Here is a 12015-nt window from a genome sequence, read left to right as displayed (position 1 = left end):
AGTATAGGAAGAGGAGAAAATACTACTGCAGGCTTAATGTACGTCAGTGATTTGTAGGGCAAATAGAGCAATGGGGTTCCTGAGTTTTTTGAAGATGAATAACAGCTTAAGAAAGATACTGAGTCAATGGTATGCAGCAAATGCTTTTTTTGAATGATCTATTTCATTAAACCAAACATCTGGTTCCACTGCATATCTAAGATTTTGTGAAGTTTTGTTGTAAAAAAACTTGATTACTATCGTGCTAGTTTCCAGTTTTGATCTGTGTCTCATTGCATAAATCTTGTTTTGAAGATCACCAGGAGGGGAAAAAGGAATCAGGCGTATTTATTTTGCTTTAGGCAGCTATTACCAAGAAAAAACTTGCTATTATATATAGATTATATTCACCTATTCAGGTGTATTTTTACTGCCATTTCCATGCCAGTTTGGTGTTTGGTTTCAACAGAAGTGAAAATGACCTTCAGATTTATGTGTTTGCATGGGATTTGAGAGAAATTCTGTCCACAAGAAGTGAACCTCCATATACATCTATGGAAAACAAGCTGCAAATCTAGGATGGAGTGTTCTTTAGTAAACGTTGTGTGATACTTTAGAAATATGGAGTCCTTTCTTTTAATTTTGTGTATGAATGTATCAGCATGCGGATAAAAGAAGGCAAGTTTGAAAAGAATCTTTGCTTAGTACTTCGCAAAGAAATTAAAATGAGCAAAGCAGGCACAGTGGGATGGACTGGAAATTCAGTATTGGGTTACACCCTCTAAATAAAATGGACTCTGTACTTTTTTAAATGCTCTCTTCAAGAAATTGTTGAAGAGCAAACATGTCTGAGTGTGGCACATGGTGTGGGACACTGTGTACACAAGTGTGATGTTGTGATGGAGCTCACCACTGTTCAGCCTGGTGGAGTCTAGAACAGCAGCCTACAAACACAACAGCATGGAAATAGGAATGGAGCCTATGGCTTATAAAGGTGTAGATGGTAAGAACAGCATGAACAGAGGAGAAAACCTGACAGCTTTCATGCAAAGAGGAAATCACTGTGGTACTTCTGCTTGTCAAGGCTGTCTGGATGGCCAAAGTCCCCTTTAACAGCACAGAAAATCCCAAGTGCTGTTTAGGTAATACATTGCACACACTGTTAAAAAACTCAAACCTGTGAATACTGTGAATAATGAAGATACATTTGACCAGAATATGTATCTATGATGTTGTATTCCAAACCAAATGAGCAAAGGCAGAGATTGCAGTGTATGGTATAAAACTGTCTAGGATATACTGGAAATTGAAAAGAATTTTGTACCTTGAATAGCTGAAGGAAAGCTTTGTTAAAGAGCAGAAATTGCAAGCTGAAATAAGCTGAAAACAGGGAATAAATTATAGTTTTTCACCTGCCTCAATCAAAGTATACAATGGATCTTGCATTTCCTGATTGAAATTCAAGCTATTCTTTTTAATAGTTCAAGGCTTAATTTAATGGAAGCATTGGATAGTGTAGATTGGATAGTGCTTCTCTCATCTCCTTTGCTGCATTCAACTTTTCTTTTGTAATTTATGTATTTATAGATAAAACAAAGAAGTGAGTTTATAGCCTGCTATTGATTAAACTCCTTTTCCAGTTGATTTAATTAGGTGCTTTCCTCCTTGCAAACCTGATCTGAAGCTTAGATACGAATCCATTGCTTGAGGCATTCAGGCTGAGGTGATGGAAGGAAGCAGTGAGCCCATTGTGAGGGGCTTGGCATGGGGAGCAGTGGGGGAGCTGGCAGCAATCAATCAGCACTGCTTTCCTTAATAGAAAACTCTCCAGTGCCAAAGTTACTACTGGGAACAGAGGGATGCAAATGAAAGCATGGGGAAGGGCAAAAATGCAGACTGATAAAGGGGGAGATTCAGAAAATTCTGTGTGTAGTTGTATCCATTCCATACAAGTTGAGGATTGTGGTGTGGTTTTAGGGTTTTTTTTAATGTTTGGGTTTGTTTGTTTTTGGTGGTGATGCTCTGGTTGTTTTCTTGTTAACATGATCAAAAAGAGAAATAAGAGCAGGCTGGGAGACCTGCCTTTTACCAAGGCATGATAAATGAGTTTTATGCACAGTTATTCTAAATAGATGCAAAGGTGTGTGTGACCATCCAGCAATAGTTCAATACTATAAAGCAAGATCTACTGATATTGCAGGAAAAATAATTTCTGGGAGTAGTTATTTTTAGAAACATGGGAAGTAATGAGACTACAGTTACTCTGACTGCTGCTTTCGAACATCTCAGACCCTTTGTTGAGACTGTCCCTCTTTATTTAAGACATCCATTTTTCAACTTATTAGTGTTCTTATTCTTTCAAGAACAAATACAAAACAGTCTTTATGCTCACTAGCTCTCGTCCTGTGAGCTAAGTAGCAGCTACTCCACATATATACAGGATATAATCCTAGTTCTAGAATAGAAACTATGTATTTAAACCAAGTCAAAATATAAAGACCAAAATAATATTACAATTTTTTTAAAAAAAATTTTAGCAAGTTTCTTAGGTCAGCAGTTTGTGTACGTTCAACTTAACTAACTTATTTCAGATCCAAGTATTCCTATTAAAATGTTGAAATTTATACAATTAGATTGTAGATGTAGCAAGCTCAGGTAACAATTGAACATGCAGTACCAAAACTTTAGGCAGGCTCAGGTAAAGCAGTATGAAGTTATGTAAATAGCTTCAGCAGAGTTATATGCATTAATGCTACAGTGTAGACTGTCTGTTGAGAAAGATAATCTTCAGACATGCTAAAGCATGTGCATATTGTCTTCTGTTTCTCAGACAGTAGAACTTGAAAACCAAAAGCTACCAAACACTGTCTTTTTGGTCAGGTGACAAGCAGAGAATAGGGATTAATGAGCTGCAACCATGAGGAAAAGTGAGATTCTTTTCCCATGTCTTTGTAGCTGGAACATATGCACAAAAGATGATGTTCAAACTTCAGTGCTTGGCAGCCAGTTCAACCTCCTGCTCAGGTCATGGGAAGGATGTATCCTTCAGTGGCAGGTGAGCCAAGCCTTTCTGTGGGGGCAGAGGGGGCCAGATAACAATTTTTTTGGGTCTCATTTGCCTGCTGTTGGTGATGCTTATGTCATCATGAAGCCCAGCAGAGGGAAGTGGATGGTGCTCCCTGGAAAAGGAAATGCAACCCCCTGGGCCAGGGCATCTCCTCAGGTAGAGACAGCCCTGGCAGCTCTAAAGGGTGGCATGTTGTGGTTGCATGCTTGAACTTTTGACTCTTAACTATCTCAGCTCCTAACTACCTGCAAATCTTAATCCCTATCACAGGAAACTCTGCACAAGTAAATAACAAGTATAGGGAACAATGATATGCAAGGTGTGCTTTGGAACTGTCCCTCCAAGCATCCAACAGGTGACATTACAAAAGAAATTAAGAATTTCCAGTTACTTATGATTATGATATTTATTTTTCTTTTTTTCCACTGAATTATGGAGAGTTAACATATAAATATGGAAACAAACAGGAAGAATTTTTACCCATACTAACATTTGAGTTGCATCTACAGAATGTTGCTTTGCTTACTCTGTGACTAGTTGTAGAATCTTAATCTCTCAAGGTATTTTGGTAACTTGAATATTTTTTTGCTACCCTTACCACCAGCCAATTACCCAGTCTCAGTAAGGATTAACCATTTCACTAGGGCAATAGAGGTGAGCATATGAACGTGGTGAGGAGAAAAAAATACTGATTCCTGATAGAATTTGCAAATTATTTAATATTGTAGAATACTCGAAAAACAGGCCTACTTTTTCTAGGGAACTTTAAAAATCTTTGTCCGAGAGTCAATTGCTGTAGCCTCTCTGCATCTCGTGGCTTAAATTTTGCCCTGCATCATGTGGAAAGCATTTAAAAACTTCTGAGAAGATAAATGTTGTATGTAGGTCTTTATTTTTTGTTGTGTTTGTTAAAACAAAACTCAACACCTTAATTGCTTTTCAATTTAGAATGTCTAGAACAATAACCATGTGTTTTAGAGGTTGATTCTGTATTTTATGTGTCTTTTGGAAAACAAATAGTACTTGTGAGATGGGCCAACATATAGGAAATAGGGATTAAAGCAGCTAAGCACACAGAGCCTACAAAAAATATGGGAAGGCTGCTGTTGGAGCAAATATTCCTGTAATACTGATCTAGGAATCACCAAAACTGAGCAGTGTCATGGCTTTCCTGCTAGCAGGTGCTCCTTAGAGGTAGGTTTCTGTAGTAGGGCTTGGGAATTTTTCCACTTCTACAAAGCTGGCTCTTTCCCAGCCCAAATCCCCGGGCAACTGCGGTGTTTTAGATGCAGAGATCCTTTGTGTGTCTCCAGGGGTTGAAGTCATGTTGTTTCCTCCCTCGTCCTCTTTTAAATATGCAAGCAACTAATTGGCCATTTTTCTCTACTTGTGAGTTTCTTGCATTTTCATAAATTTGTTAGCACAGCACCTCTTTGCAGGCAAGAGGATAAATACATTTAATTATGTGTTTTTTACTTGTCTAGAGATATAGTCTAAAACATTCCTTTTCCCTGCCTTTAACCCCTTCTGTTTTTTCAATAACATGTTTTGAATGTAGAGGCATGCTTGCACATCTCCACTTTAATTTTGAGAGCTAGAAGATAATTAAGTTTAATGAAAATGCATGTCCATGCAATATGCAGAAAAGTCCATAATTTTACTGCTACAGACTGGAAACTAAAGTCTGGGTCCCAGTGGAAATAAGCTGGTGGTGCTTCTGGCAGTATTTGTAGTTTTTTTTGTTGTGATAAAAGACAAGGTAGCAAAGTCATACCCAGGGCTGAGTGTCCAGCAGCATTTGTGGGAACTACATTCACTGAAACATAAAGGAAGGAATGTGAAGGAAGTCTCCAAGCTTCTGGACAGATGTAAGAGTGTATGAAGTCTAGCATGAGGAACATCTTCATGAGTGCGTTGTTGGCAGTGATACTCCCATGTGGAAAACTTGCCATGGTGCCCTGAGACATAAAGGAAACACATTTTTGGTCATATTCATTCCTGATCTGCTGGTTACAAATGCTCTTTCATGAGAAACAAGAACATGCCTCTCAGACTGGGGTGTCATTTCTGCTTTGCTAACTCTCTGGATGTCTTGATTACAACTTTTAGCAGAAGCAGGGCCTTGACAGCCATGGCCAAGAAATACTCAGCAGAGCACCTGGCAAAGCAGTTCTGGTTGTATATCATTATGACCTTAATCCTCGTGTCTCTACTCAGCTCAAATGCCATTTCAGCTAGCAACAATTAAAGGGAGAGGAGTGTGTGCTGTTGTACAAAAGATAATATCAGATGATTAATACTTGTGCTGGCCATTTTATTCCACCGTTGAAATGTGCTGAATTAACACTTCTGCCAGAAATTTCTTTGTGCTTCATCCCTAAATGTATCTAATGTGAATAATTTTTGGCTTCAACAGTAGTCCTTTGTTTGTACAGGTTTTTTAATAATCCATACAGAAAAGAGCAATTCGTATTTCTTTGCTAACTAGAGTTTTGGATTCAGTGGTTTGTTTTTCTTTAACTGAAGGCTGTAGGTAATGCATGATTTAATAAAATTACTTGAGCATTCCTGCCTGAGCACTGATCATGATAGAATAATACAAATGATTGATGTTCTCCTTCTTTATGGTACACCAAAAAACCTGATCATGGTATCATAAAAAAGGAATAGCATTTTATAGCAGCAATCAAAGTTGAATGAAAACTAATGAATTAAAGGAGGAAGTTTTAGTACCTCTTTGAAGGAAAAATTCCAAGTATTTTATGAGATTAATTTATGTAGTCTTTAAGGTAGAATTCTTTTTATAAAATAGGTATGATAGTTTTTGCTGTCACACTTAGTGTTTATCGAAAACATTCTAATAGCAACAGCCATAAAAAAGCAACAGGGTTTGCTAAATAAGAAGCTCTGATATTTTGGTTACGATAATTCTGTCTTTATTCTATAGCTGTGAATTTAATGTATAATTAGAAGAGCATACGTGTTTTCTGTTGCAGATAGAAGGGAACTCTGCGTTTTTTCTTACATGATGTAGTTATGTATCCAGCTTACCTGTGAAGGCTGCTAAATATCTTCTCACTGGGGTTTGGTTTTGTGCTGTGCTTATTTGCATACCTTTAAAATTAATTCTGAAGGTAGAAGATTTATAATTAAGAATATGTGATGAGTTAGAGTTGTGATTTGGTCATGGTCCAAAGCCATGGTCCTACAGTCATTTGGTTTGGCACAAATACCAGCAGAAGCAATTCCTTCCTTCCTTCCTCTTTCACAGTCATAGCTGCCTACTCTGATTGTCCTTCATGCTCCCTGTTGTAGGGTTTATGAAGTTAAACCACAGACTGAGTGGAAGCTTTATCCAATAAAAACAAAGTGACTGTCTGGCTGGGTGCACTCAGGAATTACAGCATCACCAGAACTGACAAACAGCTTGGGGATGGTCTTTTTGTACAGGGATAGAGACTTTGACCCACTGAAGACAAAACCCAGCAATGATGCTAGTTAGGGACACAGGGAATTGGACAGGCCAGCCAGCCCACCAGACAGGAGAAACTGCTGTTGGAATTTCGAGGTCTTGGTTGGTTTGTGTTCATTTGTACTCCAGGGACAAGATTTTTAACAAAGCCTGTAAAGCACAGTGTTCCTAGGGAGTCAATCCCCTTGCCCTTGCAGAGTGGAAGTGGACAGATGCTGGCTGAGGACCATGTCCCTCTGACCACTGGTGCTGTCCCCACTTGCCACTTCAGCGCAATGCAGGGCTCTGTGTCTGTCACAGCCCAGAAATATCCCTCTGTGACATTCAGCACAGGAGCTCAGATCAGGCTGCTGGAACATCAACAGGTTCTGGTTCACTTTGTTCTTTCAGTCACTTGTGAGCGGCTGTTGTAAATCTGCTGCTGCCTCAGGGCACTCTGCAGGATCCTCATGCATTGTCTCTGCTAACAACATAAAAATATTTCTTTCTACTTTGCCACTTTCTTTTGTTCATTTGTTCTCCAAAACAGATTTCTAATAACAAATTCAGCAAAATTATACTGTTATATATGAGAGAGGTCAGTCCCAGGCAGAAGCAATCAGGAAAGAATGAAATACTATTCATTTATACTTATATATGGCTGACTTTGAAATTTGAGTGTCAAGTGTTAATTTTCTATATGGCCTCTGTACCTAATTTTCTATATGGCCTCTGTGCATGAATTATTAGAAGTTATGGGTTTAATGTGTTTATAGACAGATGATTTATTGTTCCTGGTGAAGACTCTGTGTCATGGTACAACACAAAAATGACAAGGATTAGAATGTAAAGTAAGGAGAGTAACAATATGCCATCAGATATACGTTGTTTATGTACATATACATTCTTTATATGAATAGTTCCTTGCTTTGTTACTATTGTAGCTTAAAGCATCCTAAAGAGCTGGAATTAGTGAACTGCTACCTAGAGTTAGGTGTGCCATTTAGGAAGATGCACACAGACGTTTTATGCCAGAGGCATGATGTGAAATGGAATTTTAGATATTTATGGGACAAGGTAGAAAAGCTCTATATACAATAGATGGTAACAGAAGTATAATTTAAAATGCTGAGTGAGAAGATGAGGCAAGAAAAGGACAAAATTAAGAAATTATACAAAAAAAAAGATGAGTGAAATGCAAGAAGGTGGCAGAAGGATTACAAGAGTGGATGAGTGTGTAAAATTGTCCAATTTCCAAGATACTTAGGGGCTTATGTGCCATTGTCTAGAGGAGAAGCTTTTGTAGATTTTTCATGTGTCTAATGATAATCTGCATCTTGAACTGCATGAATGCTTACAAAAATAACCCATATTCATTTAGAATCCTAAATGGATTCAAGGATCTTTGGGTATTAGACTGTTTTTATGCTTTTGGAATTTTTACCCATTGTGATGAAACCTAAATGGAGATAAAACTAAAACCTGCATTTAGAATGGGCTGAAAGGGAATGGTTGATACGATGTAATGGAGCTTGAGAATAAATGAATCAAAATGAGAACCAAGAGCTTAAGTGAGCATTTAGCTGTGCAGGCAAAAAGGAAGAAAATTATCTTTAATGTGTAGGAGAAGCAGCAGAAAGATTTATTTATGATTTGGACTAAGAAGGCTATGGAAAGGTGAAACAAAAAGGAAAGGTGAAACAAAAATGACATTTTTATTACAGGCTTGAGTGACAGGGGGATGCAGGTGATGCAGTGCTTTGGTGGGAAGACAAAGAGGTCAATTTTGGCCATGTTAAGGTGATGGCATGCCAGCTAGGTGAGGTATCAGTGAGACATCTGAGGTAGGAGATTAGGTACAGGAAAGGTCAGGAGTGGAGAAATGAATCTGGGACTTGTCAATACAGCTGCTTGTGTGGTCTGCTTAGTAATTACTTTTATTAAGCCTGCATCAGAATTGCAAAACAAAAAAACTCAAAAGCCATTGGTAATGACAAGATATTTTTAATAAAGGTTGCATTTCCTGCAGTTTTCATGACGTGAAGTTAGATCTGCTGCCAGAAGTTCTTGTATCTTCTGCTGCTTGCAACATGGGGTTTGATTCATGTTTGAATGGAGACAGTGACCCATTAAAATAAATTGCCAGAATGTTTGCCTAGCAGACCAAATTGACCTTCATGTGTGAAGTTTAGTGGTTTAGGCTCACAGTTAGACTGACAGGTGGCACTAAATGGAAGTAAAAATATAATCTGCCATTCCTGCACTGTTTCTCTACTTCCTTTCTTCTGATGTTGTATTCTGAATCTGCTGTATCACACTGAGCATACAGTTCAGTTTATCCCATTTCCCTGCTCAGAGAAGAGGTATGTTTTTCTGTATGATATATTCCATTTAAGGAAAACTAAGATGCTTTGCCAAGTACACAGTAAATAAACTGCTAAAAGAATGTGATGGTGTAGTTGGCTTAATTTATATGCAAATGTGAGTAATGCTGTTTTAGATTAGTGCAGCAAATTGCTAAAGGAGGAGTCTCATAAATGTTGGCTTTTGAAGATGGGAGTCTGAATATTTAAAAGGGAAAAGTTTTTCTGCAGGGAAATTTGATTTTCTGAATGCCATTTGAGAAACAGGTTATTTGTTTGGTTTTTTTCTTTCTTACCAAGGAATGTTGGTTTTCAAATGACTTTTCAGGAGCTTTGGATTTCCTTATTTTTCACTGCAATCAAACCTGTTGTCACTTGTATTCATGTGCTACATTTTTATTTGTCTTGGTTTTCCTTGCTTGCAGTAGTAGAGCAGCATCTACTGCTTTGAAGAATGTCAACAACTTGTCAGTCATGAATTATTTTGTGTTTGGTTATGTTTTATCTGTGAGAGTATCTTCTAAGGTGATTTTTCTGGTGGAGAGAAGCAGAGAGTTATTTTTGTAGGTTTTAACGAGGGCAAAATTTTCCCAGTGTACTGATGGTGTTGTGTTCCAAAACACGTTAGGGTGTGTTGTGTCCCACAGTGTATCTTTGTTGGTCCACTGGCGACAATAACAATGCACTTTAGCATGCTCTTTATCCTTGGCTTCAATTTAACTTTACTTCATTGAAGGCAATTTTGGCAAGAACTTTAAATGCCAGGAGAGGTAACGTTCATTTTATGAAAACCAGATTTTGATTGTTCATCTGCTGACACTTCAGTTCATTGCTCTTGAGCTGTTTGAGTACTTTGAATAATCCAAGCCTTTATGGAACTGGCTCACCTTTGAGGAACTGAGAAACAGTTTTTTCCTGGCAGCCTTGCCTCAGCTGATAGTGACAAACTGAGTTATCCAAGTTGTTATTGAAGGGGAGGAACTGTTTATAAACTAAAGATATGAAGTGTTTTGCAAAGACCAGGATAGTTGAAGATTTCATGCTTAGGAGCAGATCATCCCATTGTAATGATGTCAGTAAAAGCTCAGTCAGCCAAGTTTAACCAAGAGTTGAGATGCTGCTACCTGTGAAAAAGACACTATTAAAAATATGCACACAGGGTGACATAAGAAATGGGAAGAGTACCAGGGAATAATTAAAATATTTTGTTTCGGATACAAAATTTCTTGAATTGCTTTGCGGTTAAAAGATTTTCTGGCATGAATATATTAATTGTGATCACCTATTGTTCGAGGTTTTGATTTTAGTGCTTGCTGTCCAAGACACAGTCTTATAGTATAAGCACATACAAGAATGATACTGCATTATAATTTTTCTGAGACTATATTATTAACTGTTACGGTTTTTAGTGACAAAGTTTAGGAATACATTGTACTCTATAGTGTGTGCTTTTTGTGACATTCAACACATTTACTTGTTGCCTGTCAATACATACTGGATCTCCGAGGCAGGCTGAAGACAAATTAAGTATCCATTTATCAGGAGATGAATGGAAATGAATGGTTGTGATACAGGTTGGCACAGATGAGAGCAAGGATTTAAAATAAATTTATTTCTTTCACTTACAGGAAAATAACTGGAGAAGGGTAGCTCTGAATCAGTTTAATGTGTGCAAGGAATGTGACTTTGAGGCATGTTATGAACCACTTCATCAATACTGATTAGTTCATCTGATTCTATGATAAATCATATGCTCAAAATATGAGCAAACTTACACTGCAGCCATATGAACATCTAATCTGCTGCCTTCTCACTGGTGGCAGCATTAGTGTGCTGCAGAGCACCCATCTGCATGGACTTAGCTGAAAGAAAAAGAGGGAATGGGTGGGCGTAGGAAAGCCAAGCCAGTTGAAATGTTAGAACAAAATTTATTATTTTATTTAGTGGTGAATGGGGTAAATATAGCTTGTCAACTTTTTGCCATTGTCACTGAAACTGCTGGAAAAACAAAAATCCTCCAACAAATTTTTCGTGTTAGAGAGTCAAGACATTACCTTATTTCTGGCCAGGATGTTGTTCTGGCCAGGGTGTGCAACAGAAATCATTTCATCCATGCATAACCCGGGTGTGCAGAGAAAATCATTCCATAGCACATGGATTTTACTAGATTTTCCCCAAATTTTATACAGTCAAAACCCATAGAAACTCATTGGTTCAATGTTCATTTGGTCCCAAGTTGTGTAGTTCTTAGCATTTGGTTTCCTGTTGGATCCAGATTTCTTCATCTCTGATGCTAATTAGGTCCTTTTTCTTAACTATCTATTCTGGACCAGGAGTCTCCAACCATGTCTGGGGTAGATAGTCATTGATGTTCACTGAAGATTATTGATGTTCTGCTGTTGGTTTTTATCTTTTTAGATATCTTTTAGGCTACTCCCAATCTGTTCAGATGTTGAGTTCATTAGACCTCACCTGTCCTTTCTGGTTGCCAAAATTTACTTTCTTTTGCTAAGTTAATGTTGCCTTTCCTTGAACAATATTGTCTTCCAAAAGTTCCAGTAGCACAAATGAGCACATAAGTAATTTTCTCTAAGATCTAATTACCATTCTTCATCTCAGTTTCCAGTTCAGAGACAAAGTATATGATCTTGTTCTCTTGCTTCACTGGCATATTATTTCTAATAGCACAGGGCTTGTTAGAAAATTAATGCCACTTTATTTCAGGTATTTTCAAAGAGACAACCTCTTCAGTGAAAGAAAATAAAGAATTTTCTAAAGTCAAAGACAGTGATACTTCTCTTGAATCTCTTAGCCTTTTTAAAATTACAATCTCACAATGCCTGTGTGTTGTCACTCCTCTAGTAGTCCCAGACTGAAAAAACAGTTTAAATAAAATATGCAGAGATATAGCTGATTATTACATCATGAATACACAATTCCTGAGAATTCAGTTGTTTTTTCTACCCCTAATTAGTTACTTGTCCATTCAGGATTAGGGTCATCTTTATGACTTACTGCTAGAAAACCAGTTGTCCACCTCTACATCTTGCCAATTTTCCGTTTCTGTCCAGCTTGGGAATACTTAAGCTTCAACTCTTTTAGACTCTGAAGGTTTAGGAGCTGCTATTGTTTAGTTACTTGGTCTGTGCTTTCAA

Source organism: Lichenostomus cassidix, chromosome 1 (assembly GCF_008360975.1).
Source record: "Lichenostomus cassidix isolate B80296 chromosome 1, HeHo_3.0, whole genome shotgun sequence".
Classification (NCBI taxonomy): domain Eukaryota; kingdom Metazoa; phylum Chordata; class Aves; order Passeriformes; family Meliphagidae; genus Lichenostomus; species Lichenostomus cassidix.
The sequence above is the reverse complement of the archived record's forward strand: the minus strand, read 5'-3'. Positions refer to the sequence as shown.